Source organism: Hyperolius riggenbachi, chromosome 7 (genome assembly GCF_040937935.1).
Source record: "Hyperolius riggenbachi isolate aHypRig1 chromosome 7, aHypRig1.pri, whole genome shotgun sequence".
In the NCBI taxonomy this organism is placed as follows: domain Eukaryota; kingdom Metazoa; phylum Chordata; class Amphibia; order Anura; family Hyperoliidae; genus Hyperolius; species Hyperolius riggenbachi.
Window position 1 is genome coordinate 24717877 of NC_090652.1, and position 13523 is coordinate 24731399.

A 13523-nucleotide genomic window follows, 5' to 3' on the forward strand; every position below is an offset into this window, starting at 1 on the left:
TGCCCTCTAGCGTCTCTGGACGAGCTCAGCTCGTCCAGAATGCTAGGGAGGTTAAACTGTTTACTGTTTACAATATGCTAGCGGTGATCGCTAGACTGCTGTGACCCCCTGCAATCTCCACCCCAGGACTTCATGCCAATTGGCATTAAGCGTGTCCTGGGGAGCCGCCATGTTCAAGCCAATTGGCGTGGAGGGGTCAGCAAGTAACCACCACAAGCTTAAACCCCCCCCCCCCCCCCCCCCAAAGACCAGGCCATTTTTTGTAAAATGGGCTACTGCAGCTTTAAAGCCAAGCTGCAGGGCCGCACGACACAGCACACAAGTTATTCCTCACCCCTTCTCCCCACCAACAGAGCTCTCTGTTAGCGGGGTCTGATCATCCCCAGGTTTTTTTGTTTGTTTTTAAATAAATATTCCTTGTATTATTTTTTATTGCATTTCCGTGGTTTTTTTTAAATTATGTAAATTCCCCCCGTCTGCCTATCACAGCAATGGGCTGGCAAGGTCTCAAACATGTAGGATTCTTTTCAACCCTCCCTTTCTTTTCTTTTTCTTTGTTTTTTGTTTTCTTCCTTTTTTTTTCTTTTCTTTTTGTAAACTTAATTTCCCCTAACTACATGGAGTCTCATGTGCATTAGATAGGCTTCAGCTGTGATAGGCAGCCTATCACAGTGGACCGCTTCTGTGTCCCCCAGGAGGACAGCCGTGTCACACAGCTGTTCCCAGTACAGTGCTGCTGTAGATCACAGTGCTGTACATGCTAATTAGTCAGCGGTTTCGCCATCTAACAATTTCTGAGTGGTGATCACCAACCAAGCCGGAGATGCGCGCGCAGCCTGCGCCTGATCTCCTGCAAACTGCAGCTCCAGGACTTTACGCCGAACGGCGTTAGGCGGTCCTGGGGCTGCCGCCACGGTCCTGCCCATCGGCGTCACGCAGTCGTTAGGTAGTTAAACCACCAACAAGCGAACAAATACCCAAAATAATTTTGATAGTACATGTTTTCCTACTCTTTGCTACTTTTTCCAGTGTAAAGTGCTAAAAAAGTTATTTTAATTCGAAGATGAAAAATGATCTCTTAGGAGAAAACTCGGGCAAAAAGGTGAATTGCATATGGCCCAGGAAGTCTTCAACTTATAAACACCTGACTTACAAATGAACCACTGATATATGAACAGCCCAAAAATGCCAAGATTAAATCTTGTTGTGGAAACAAGTCAATTTTTATTTTGTTCAAAAAGGCCGTGTAGTTTTTGAGGCGATTGATTTTATTAAATTCAAAGAAAATGTTTTTTCTAAACTTGGTAAAATGACATTTTTCTGCGTTATGCTATACCATAAAGGGAGTTCTGACTTCCACATACACATTTTATACATTGAAAAGCAGACCTGTGACCCAGCCCTGAGACCCTCTGGAAGTCTGCGTCCACACTACCATCCGTGAATAAGGCCCAGTGCACACCGAAAACCTCTAGCAGATCCGCAAAACGCTAGAGGTTTATGAAGCAGATTTTCCGAGCGGTTCTAGGCATGTTTAGAGAGGTTTTCTAACCTCTCTAAACATGCGTTTTTGTGCAGCAGATTTCATATATTGTTACAGTAAATCTGTTACCGGACAGCTTCTGTAACAAAAACGCCTGGAAAACAACTTTGATCTAGCGTTTTTCAGAGCGGTTTGAGCTTTTCCTATACTTTACATTCAGTCATAAACGATTCACTGCACTTTCTCAAACCCTGTAAGAACAATTAAAACACGCACATAGTGCACAGTATTGACTTTTAAAAAGCTACAAATTGCACCCCGTGCATGAACTCCTGGGAGTAGTGCCTCCCTCGTATAATAATGTTTCACTCTCCCTTTGTTAATGCACTCACCAGAAGCACGTCTTCAATGTTAGCATATCACACTTAGGCCCATATGCAATTCACTTTTTCACCTGGGTTTTCTCCTAGGAGATAATTTTTTATCTTCGATTTAAAATAACTTTTCATTACTTTTCAACTAAAAAAGTACCAAAAAGTAGGTGAAAAGATACTATCAAAATTATTTTGAGTATTTTCTTGCTTTCTGGTGGCATTTTATTGACAAGTTTAAAAATATCACCTAGGAGAAAACTCAGGTGAAAAAGTGAATTGCATATGGGTCTTAGTGTAGTAGTCAGCCAAGGAGGATCTCCATGTGTAAAACCAGCATCCAAGTTTAATATCACAGTTGTGCAGGGTAACAGAGGGTACATACGCTCCTACCGAGGATATAATAGAGCCTCATACCACCACACTGTCTCTCCTGCTTCCTTCTCGTATCTCCGTGACGTCAGCGTGCACACCTCCAACTCCGCCCTACGCGTTTCGTCACAATGCGTGACTCATTCAGGGGCTCTGCGAGGGTCATAGTGGAGGAAGAGGCTGTACAGAGGGGGACACTAAGAGTACAGGGGGATACAGGTGACACCATGGGAGGGCTGAGGTAACATAGAGGAGTGTCATGCGTACCTAATTTATGCAATTCCTGTCAGATTTGGTACAGCAGGCAAAGGATGTATGACAGTACACCTGATTGGCTGACTGGCGCCTGCTGACCAAATAAAGGTAGGAAAGTGATTTAGCTGGGAGTGAGCAAATTGTGTGTTTTGCAATTAGCATTCAGTTCAGAGGCAGTGGGGGTGAATTCCTTGGGGGTGAGCGGACCAGGGCCCGCCCGCACTTCCTTCTGGGTATCGCATGGTGGTTTGGGGTCCCCAGCCAGTGAGAGAGACTGGGGCCCCCGGCTGTCGTGCGAACCGGTGTTTGTGATTTCAAAAATATACCACCCAAAGGAAGCCTAATTGGTGGTGGAAAAACAAGATATAGATCAATTAATTGTGATAAGTAGTGATAAAGTTAATTGCTTGGATGCCTAAGATGAAAAACGATTGTAGGCTTAAGTGGTTAAAATAGTTTTGATGCAATTGGAACCACCAGATAAAATGTCCAAAACAGTTTAAAATGAGGTAAGCAGTGAATTTACCTCAAAAGAAGAACACAAACCATATGGTAGGACATTTATAGGACACTATAAATGAGGCTATGTATGTTACCTAATAATCCTAACAATAATAAACCTAACATTTGTATAGCGCTTTTCTCCTGTTGGACTCAAAGCACTCAAGAGTAGAGTTGGGCCGAACCTCCGATTTTAGGTTCGCGAACCGGGTTTGCGAACTTTCGCGGAAGGTTCGGTTCGCGTTAAAGTTCACGAACCGCAATAGACTTCAATGGGGATGCGAACTTTGAAAAAAAAAAATTATGCTGGCCACAAAAGTGATGGAAAAGATGTTTCAAGGGGTCCAACACCTGGAGGGGGGCATGGCGGAGTGGGATACACGCCAAAAGTCCCCGGGAAAAATCTGGATTTGACGCAAAGCAGCGTTTTAAGGGCAGAAATCATATTGAATGCTAAATGACAGGCCTAAAGTGCTTTAAAACATCTTGCATGTGTATACATCAATCAGGTAGTGTAATTAAGGTACTGCTTCACACTGACACACCAAACTGTTCACTGAACAGAACAGGTATGCAGTGGCGGGTTCACTGAACAGAACAGGTATGCAGTGGCGGGTTCACTGAACAGAACAGGTATACAGTGGCGGGTTCACTGAACAGAACAGGTATGCAGTGGCGGGTTCACTGAACAGAACAGGTATACAGTGGCGGGTTCACTGAACAGTACAGGTATGCAGTGGCAGGTTCACTGAACAGGTATGCAGTGGTGGGTTCACAGAACAGGTATGCAGTGGTGGGTTCACAGAACAGGTATGCAGTGGTGGGTTCACAGAACAGGTATGCAGTGGTGGGTTCACAGTACAGGTATGCAGTGGTGGGTTCACAGAACAGGTATGCAGTGGTGGGTTCACAGAACAGGTATGCAGTGGTGGGTTCACAGAACAGGTATGCAGTGGTGGGTTCACAGAACAGGTATGCAGTGGTGGGTTCACAGAACAGGTATGCAGTGGTGGGTTCACAGAACAGGTATGTAGTGGTGGGTTCACAGAACAGGTATGCAGTGGTGGGTTCACAGAACAGGTATGCAGTGGTGGGTTCACAGAACAGGTATGCAGTGGTGGGTTCACTGAACAGGTATGCAGTGGTGGGTTCACAGAACAGGTATGCAGTGGTGGGTTCACAGTACAGGTATGCAGTGGTGGGTTCACAGAACAGGTATGCAGTGGTGGGTTCACAGAACAGGTATGCAGTGGTGGGTTCACAGTACAGGTATGCAGTGGTGGATTCACAGAACAGGTATGCAGCCAGGGACAAGCTAAGCCTAACTAATCTTTCCCTATGAGAGAGAGTGTGCAGCAGCTCGCCCTACTCTCACTAATGCAGGCACACGAGTGACCGTAATGGTCGCCAGTGGTGCTCAGCAGAGCTCGAATATTCGAGTAGCTCGAATATTCGAGCTCTTTTTCAGCTATTCGAGCTCGGTATTCGAGCTCCGAATAGCTGCAGCTATTCGAATGGGCTATTCGAGTAAACGCGAATAGCCCATTCACTATTCGAGCTATTCGAGCAAACGGCGCTATTCGAGCTCGAATACCGAGCTCGAATAGCGTCATAGCCCAGATTGATGTCCTTAGAGCCAATCAGAGGGCTCCCAGGCCCTCTGACGGCAGCCAATCACAGAGGGGGACCCTGGCCAGCCCCTACCCTATAAATAGCGGCCGCCATGTTCTGTTTCTCCGTCCTTGCCTGAGACTTGCATAGAGAGAGAGTTGCTCCTTTGTGCTTTGGCTTAGCAAAAGCTCTATTGTGGTCATTTACCTAGCGTTTTTGCTCACATACACCTCCTATACACACCTATATTGTTGTTAGTTAGATAGACATTGTATTTTAGTTAGTAGCTTTTGTGTTACATAGAGACAGGCCAGCTGCTGCTGCAGGCTTACAGCTTTAGGCCTCAGGGCCTGCCTGTGTGGGCAGCTGTCCTCCTGTCCTCTGTTAGTTTATTTCTCATTAGTATTAGACAGTATTAGATAGTATTAGACAGTATTTCTGCTGTCCTTTACTACTTAGTGATTGTATTTTGTATTGTAGTTATATACTGTAACTGTACTAGGACACTCACTGACTGTCACTGTTCATAGGCTAGCTCCTGCGTGTGCTTGCACTCACTGTCTGTGTACACACACTCTATTTCCTTCTGAATAGTTATATACTGTAACTGTACTAGGACACTCACTGTCACTGTTCATAGGCTACTAGCTCCTGCGTGTGTGTGTGCACTCACTGTCTGTGTACTGTACACACACTCTATTTCCTTCTGAATAGTTATATACTGTAACTGTACTAGGACACTCACTGACTGTCACTGTTCATAGGCTAGCTCCTGCGTGTGCTTGCACTCACTGTCTGTGTACACACACTCTATTTCCTTCTGAATAGTTATATACTGTAACTGTACTAGGACACTCACTGTCACTGTTCATAGGCTACTAGCTCCTGCGTGTGTGTGTGCACTCACTGTCTGTGTACTGTACACACACTCTATTTCCTTCTGAATAGTTATATACTGTAACTGTACTAGGACACTCACTGACTGTCACTGTTCATAGGCTAGCTCCTGCGTGTGCTTGCACTCACTGTCTGTGTACACACACTCTATTTCCTTCTGAATAGTTATATACTGTAACTGTACTAGGACACTCACTGACTGTCACTGTTCATAGGCTAGCTCCTGCGTGTGCGTGCACTCACTGTCTGTGTACTGTACACACACTCTATTTCCTTCTGAATAGTTATATACTGTAACTGTACTAGGACACTCACTGACTGTCACTGTTCATAGGCTACTAGCTCCTGCGTGTGCGTGCACTCACTGTCTGTGTACTGTACACACACTCTATTTCCTTCTGAATAGTTATATACTGTAACTGTACTAGGACACTCACTGACTGTCACTGTTCATAGGCTAGCTCCTGCGTGTGCGTGCACTCACTCACTGTCTGTGTACTGTACACACACTCTATTTCCTTCTGAATAGTTATATACTGTAACTGTACTAGGACACTCACTGACTGTCACTGTTCATAGGCTAGCTCCTGCGTGTGCGTGCACTCACTGTCTGTGTACTGTACACACACTCTATTTCCTTCTGAATAGTTATATACTGTAACTGTACTAGGACACTCACTGTCACTGTTCATAGGCTACTAGCTCCTGCGTGTGTGTGTGCACTCACTGTCTGTGTACTGTACACACACTCTATTTCCTTCTGATTACTGATTGATTATTGTAAATTCTACTTCCTGACAGTTACTACTTACTTACTGTAGTAGGGACACTCACTCAGTCACTGTTCATAGGCTAGCTCCTGCACGTGTGTGCGCGTGCGTGCACTCACTGTCTGTAGTGTACACACACTCTATTTCCTTGTGATTACTACTGATTATTGTAACTTCTAGTTGTACTTCCTGACTGTTACTACTTACTTACTGTACTAGGGACACTCACTCACTCTCTGTTCATAGGCCAGCTCCTGCGCGTGTTTGCGCGTGCGTGCACTCACTGTCTGTAGTGTACACACACTCTATTTCCTTGTGATTACTACGGATTATTGTAACTGCTAGTTGTACTTCCTGACTGTTACTACTTACTTACTGTACTAGGGAGTCGGGACACTCACTCAGTCACCTCACCCACCAACCCACTCCATTAAAGTACCCCACTTTTCACCCGCCCTTTTCAAAAACTTTTGTGTTTACGCCCAAAACATCGAAGATGTCTGGAAGTGGCAGCCAGCGCGGTTTGGGCAAGGGGAAGGGCAGCAAGGGAATCAGGAGGAGAGGGAGCAGCATTGTGGCAAGCCGCGGGCGCGGCCGCGCCACCATGCACAGTTCCGCAGCAGCAGCGTCAGTGGCTAACATTCCTCCCATAGCTACTGGCCGTGGACGCCTTGGGCGCCGCCCAGCAGGAGCATCTGCAACTCACGCTGCAGAGACACAGCAGCAGCAGCAGCGTGTAGCACCTGCTCCGATTTTCCTCCAGCCGGGTCGGAAACGTCCCATTGAGGAAAAGGATGCAGACACTGTGGTGCAACTGATGACGGAGGATGAGCAGCTCGCCATCAGCTCTGCATCCGAGGCCTCCACCCTCACCACCACCACCCCTGTTCGCAGCAGCCGCCCAGCAGGGCCTGGGGAGGAGGCCAGTTCACCGTCAGTCGCCGACCTGTCACTCAGCACTCTTTTGACCCCAGGCATGATGCGTCAATTGTCTGCTGTTGTTGGCGATTTGGAGGAGGAGATGCTGATGGGCACTTTGGGGGATGAGGGATTGGACAGCAAGACTGTGGCGACAGTCAAGCAGCCCATCCATGCATCAGGAGAGGAGTTTGGGGGGTCATCATCCCAGCAGGACATGTTTCAGGAGGGGGAGGCTGATGATGACACGGTGACAGACAGAGACTGGGTGCCACCACCTCCAGGGGATGTCGTCCTCAGCAGCTCTGAGGAGGAGGAGGAGGATGCGCTTGTGGGACTTGCAAGGAGGCGCATCATTGCAAGCATTGGCAGCAGTAGGCAGGTCCCACAGCCTGCTGGTGTCTCAGGCTCAGCAGCAGCAGCAGCAGCATCTGCCAGTACCACCACCAGCCGCACCCAAGCCCCCCCCCCCAACCACCACAGGGAGACAGGCAGCAGCGGTTCCATGCCGTAGGGGGTCGTTTTTGTCACCAATCTGGCGTTTTTTCACCATGCCCACAGTGTACAGCAAGTACGCCACTTGCAACCACTGTCAGCGGAAGTTGAGCAGAGGTGCAGACCCCTTAAAGTTCAGCACCAGCTCGCTCATCAACCACCTTGCTGCGAAACATTTCCACCAGCATGAGGAGTTCCAGAGGCTGAAGGCATCTGGTGCTGGCAGTGGCACCACACCCATCACTGCACAGCCTTCAGCAGCAGCAGCAGCAGCAACAGCAGCCACCCGCCCTCCTGCTCCTCCAGCAGCACCAGCAGGAGTGCGGAAACGCACTGCTCCTCCCCCCTCTGCAACTCCTGCCGCCGACACTGAGGCCTGTTCTGGCAGCCAGTCCTCAGTGGCCTCCTCTGCTGTGTCTGCTGATTCCTGTGCCAGAAAAAGGCCACGCCAGAGCCTTTTGAGAGAGTCCTTCCAGGGGGTGGTTAGGGCTCTGCCTCCCAGCAGCCGTCGCGTGCGGCAGCTGAACGGCTTGCTGGCACGGGCCATGTGCTCCCAACTCCTGCCGTACACGCTTGTGCAGGAGGGGAGCGACATGCGTGCGCTGCTGCTTGCTTGTGCAGCCCCAGACTGGCAGCTCCCCAGCAGACATTTCTTCGCCCGCAAGGCCATTCCTGCACTGCACCGCTTTGTGATGGCCAATGTGGAGCGAGGGCTGGAGCCCGCGGTTGGTGAAAGGGTCCACGTCACCATGGGCTCCTGGAGCAGCCGCTTCGGGACAGGCCGCTACCTGTCTTTCAACTGTCCACTGGGTCAGCTTGGTGGAAGGGGGTGAGGATGGGAGAGCAGCAGCGGGCACAGCAGCAGCAACACAGTGGGTGGTGCCACCCCGCAGGGTCAGGGGAACTGCAGCAGGTTCCTCCGATCCTCTGCCATCCTCCGGCACACCTGGCCAAACCCCCCGCCTCAGCAGCAGCGTGAAGGCCCGCCACTGCCAAGCGCTGCTGCACTTGGTCAGCCTTGGGAAGACCAAGCTGACGGCAACCCATGTGTTGGCCAAACTCCAGGAGCAGGAGAGGATTTGGCTGACCCCCAGAGGCCTCAGAGTCGGAGAGGTGGTGGCCGACAATGAGGCCAATCTGGTTGCCGCAATAGACAGGGGAAACCTGACCCACATCCCCTGTCTTGCCCACGTGCTGAACCTGGTGGTGCAAAAGTTCTTGCGCACCTACCAGGGGATGGGCGAACTGCTGGAAACGGCAAGGAACGTTGTGCGTCACTTCCGGCGCTCGGCTGCAGCCTGTGCGAGCCTGGAAGACGTGCAAAAGGAGCTGGAGCTGCCACGCCATCGGCTGATCCTTGACGTTCCGACTCACTGGAACTCCACCCTGGCGATGTTGGAGCGTCTGGTTGAAACAGAAGCACGCTGTCAACCAGTACCTTGCCCTGGCCACTGTTTCCGCCGCTCGGAGAAGGGACAAGACCAGCAACATCCCGTCCATCGTCCCGATGATGACTGGAGGCACATGCAGCAGGTGTGCTTAGTGCTGGCTCCCTTTCTGCAGGCCACTAACATGGTGAGCAGGGACCATGCTATGGTCTGCGAGTGAGTGCCCCTGGTTTGTCTGCTGAACAGGGCCCTCGATGCTTTGCTGGAACAGGGAGCGGCAGCCTTGGACCAGCAGGAGCGGCAAGCAGCTGCACAGTCCACCTCTGAGGGGGAGGAGGAGGAGGACTTGGTGGAGGTCCCTGACCTTGCTGCTGATAAGGGGGATCAGCACAGTGCAGCTGAGTTGGTGCGGGGGTGGAGAGAGGATGAGGCGGCAGAGGAGGAGGATGAGGAGGACAGCACTGCCGTCGATGTGCCAGCACACGTGGCCCGCCTCTTCCCAATGGCAGCGCACATGCTGGCGTGCCTGCGCAAGGACCCCAGGGTGATCCAGATGAAGCAGAGGGAGGACATCTGGATCAGCATGATGTTGGACCCACGCCTCAAGGGGAAGTTGAGCCAGTTCCTGCCGCCTGCAGGAGGAGACCCAGCGCAACAAATAAGGAGCTTGCAGCAGGCCCTTGTTGAGCGCTTGGAGGAAGCCTTCCCCCAGCCTTCCACCCCCACTGTCCAGCAGCCAGCACAGAGGCAGCAGCAGGTGCCTGCATCCAGCAGCAAGCGCCTCACAGACCTGCTGTCTCTCAGCCACGAGCTCTACAGGACTGTAGAGGCTCCGACAGCAGTGACTAGAGAGGAGGTGCATGATGCAGCAGCATCCTCCTCCGGTCACAGCCAGCGCCTGACCCGCATGGTGGCTGACTACATGGGGTCCTACAGCGGGCTTGACAGCGATGCCCCTGTTGATCCCATAGAGTATTGGGTCAAGCGCCTGGAGATCTGGAGCGAGCTGGCGCAGTACGCCCTGGAAGTGCTGTCCTGCCCCCCTTCCAGCGTGCTGTCCGAGCGCTGCTTCAGTGCAGCTGGTGGCGTGGTCACCGAGAAACGCTCACGTATGTCTCACAAGTCTGTGGACAGACTGACGTTTCTCAAGATGAACCAGGCGTGGGTGGAAGGCGAGTTCCTGGCCCCTGTTGTCGGCGAGAGGGGGACATGAACTGGCTAAGAACCATCGTTAATGTGCCTTACCACCCTTTACCACCTCCTGGCTCCTGCTCACTAAGCCAGCCTGGTTCAGTTTGACTATTACGTCGCCTGCAGCCACACATTTTACACTTACAGTGGGCTGCTGTGTACTGCCCTTCTGCTGTCTGTCTGTGTTTCCCACTGCCAGGGTACACAGAATTACATTCTGCTGCCACTCTGCCACCAGCTATTACGTCAAACAATAGCTATATATCTGTGTAATTGGTTGTACAAACAAAACCAAAAAACCATTAAAAAAAAAAAAAAGGTTTAATTTTTCTGAGGTGCCCGGGTTGAAAACTGTGTTGTCCCAGTTGTGTATTGGACACGATGTGGGCTGCACGACCGCTGTCTGGGACCTCCTGTTGTGTTTATTTACAGCCCTGGTATCACCGCTAGGTACCAGGGCTATTATGTCACGCTGCCTGCCTGCTGCCACACTCACACTACTCCTCCATTCCTCCTGCTGCTGCTGTCTGTCTGTGTTTCCCACTGCCAGGGTACACAGAATTACCTTCTGCTGCCACACTGCCACCAGCTATTACGTCAAACAATAGCTGCTCACATTACTCCTCCATTCCTCCTGCTGCTGCTGCTGTCGGTCTGTGTTTCCCACTGCCAGGGTACACAGAATTACATTCTGCTGCCACTCTGCCACCAGCTATTACGTCAAACAATAGCTATATATCTGTGTAATTGGTTGTACAAACAAAACCAAAAAACCATTAAAAAAAAAAAAAGTTTAATTTTTCTGAGGTGCCCGGGTTGAAAACTGTTTTGTCCAGGTGTGTATTGGACACGATGTGGGCTGCACGACCGCTGTCTGGGACCTCCTGTTGTGTTTATTTACAGCCCTGGTATCACCGCTAGGTACGAGGGCTATTATGTCACGCTGCCTGCCTGCTGCCACACTCACACTACTCCTCCATTCCTCCTGCTGCTGCTGTCTGTCTGTGTTTCCCACTGCCAGGGTACACAGAATTACATTCTGCTGCCACTCTGCCACCAGCTATTACGTCAAACAATAGCTATATATCTGTGTAATTGGTTGTACAAACAAAACCAAAAAACCATTAAAAAAAAAAAAGGTTTAATTTTTCTGAGGTGCCCGGGTTGAAAACTGTGTTGTCCCAGTTGTGTATTGGACACGATGTGGGCTGCACGACCGCTGTCTGGGACCTCCTGCCTGCTGTGTTTATTTACAGCCCTGGTATCACCGCTAGGTACCAGGGCTATTATGTCACGCTGCCTGCCTGCTGCCACACTCACACTACTCCTCCATTCCTCCTGCTGCTGCTGTCTGTCTGTGTTTCCCACTGCCAGGGTACACAGAATTACCTTCTGCTGCCACACTGCCACCAGCTATTACGTCAAACAATAGCTGCTCACATTACTCCTCCATTCCTCCTGCTACTGCTGCTGTCGGTCTGTGTTTCCCACTGCCAGGGTACACAGAATTACATTCTGCTGCCACTCTGCCACCAGCTATTACGTCAAACAATAGCTATATATCTGTGTAATTGGTTGTACAAACAAAACCAAAAAACCATTAAAAAAAAAAAAAGGTTTAATTTTTCTGAGGTGCCCGGGTTGAAAACTGTGTTGTCCCAGTTGTGTATTGGACACGATGTGGGCTGCACGACCGCTGTCTGGGACCTCCTGCCTGCTGTGTTTATTTACAGCCCTGGTATCACCGCTAGGTACCAGGGCTATTATGTCACGATGCCTGCCTCATTGACTGCCTGCTGCCACACACTCATCCTCCTCCTCCTGCTGCTGAATTTACCTCCTGCTGTCTGTGTGTTTCCACTGCCAGGGAGCACATACAATGGCGCTTCCAACATGCGTGCGCCACCAGCTATTTGTTACGCTCAAAAATAGCTGCATTTCTTTAAAAAAAAAATTGAAAAGAGAAATACGTGAAGAAGAAGACGATATAGAAGAAGATGAAGAAGATGAAGAAGAAGAAGATGAAGAAGAAGAAGATGAAGAAGAAGAAGAAGAAGAAGAAGAAGAAGAAGAAGAAGAAGAAGAAGAAGAAGAAGAAGAAGAAGAAGAAGATGAAGAAGAAGAAGAAGAAGGAGAAGAAGATGAAGAAGAAGAAGAAGAAGAAGAAGAAGAAGAAGAAGAAGAAGAAGAAGATGAAGAAGAAGATGAAGAAGAAGAAGATGAAGAAGATGAAGAAGATGAAGAAGAAGATGAAGAAGAAGAAGATGAAGAAGAAGAAGAAGATGATGATGAAGAAGATGAAGAAGATGATGATGATGAAGAAGATGAAGAAGATGAAGAAGATGAAGAAGAAGAAGATGAAGAAGAAGAAGAAGACAATATAGAAGAAGAAGAAGATATAGAAGAAGATATAGAAGAAGAAGATATAGAAGAAGAAGAAGATAGAAGATAAAGAAGAAGAAGAAGAAGTATATACAGTACTGAACAAAATTCTGGACACAACTTCTCTTTTCACCTTTTTTTTTTTAAAGGAACATCCCCACATAATCACTTGCTGTTGTTACTTGGAAAAAAAGATGTTTCTTGCATCATTCACCCTCAAAACAAGTGTTGGAAGCTATTTAAGGCCAATTCGAATAGTCAGCTCGAATAATGAGCTCGAATACCGACTCGAATAGTGAGCTCGAAGTCCGAGGTCGAATCGAATAGTAAAAATTATTCAACTCGAATATTCGACTGACCTCGAATAATTTACTATTCGAATTCGACCAAACTCGAATTTTAAAAAGGGGTATTTGAGCACCACTGATGGTCGCCGCTGCCTGCCTTTTAGTTGGGGGGGAGTGGCTCCAGGGGCTAGTGTAGCCTAATTGGGTACACTGGGCCTGCTGACTGTGATGTAGAGGGTCAAAGTTGACCCTCATGGTGCATTATGGGGTGAACCGAACTTCCGCAAAAGTTCGCCTGCGGGATGCGAACGCGAAACCACGGAAGTTCGCATGGAACCATTCGCAGGCGAACCGTTCGGCCCAACTCTACTCAAGAGCTGCAGCCACTAAGGGCACGCTCAACTGGCCACCCAGCAGTGTTAGGATGTCTTGCCCAAGGACTTCTTACTGAATAGGTACTGACCACAGCCATGATTTGAACCCTGGTCTCTCATGTCAATGGCAAAACCCTTAACCAGTACACGATCCAGCTAAGTACCTACATGTGATTTCTGACACTACCATTTGTTTTACATTAGTAAAAACAACATTCTTTAGTTATG

At 49.2% G+C, this 13523-nt stretch overlaps 1 protein-coding gene across 1 annotated transcript in view; it reads right to left on the reverse strand.

The window, feature by feature from the left end:
* Positions 1-13523, reverse strand: part of LOC137524164 (indolethylamine N-methyltransferase-like) — a 543463-nt gene that overhangs the window by 413600 nt on the left and 116340 nt on the right. The gene's annotated exons all lie outside the window — the stretch shown is intronic.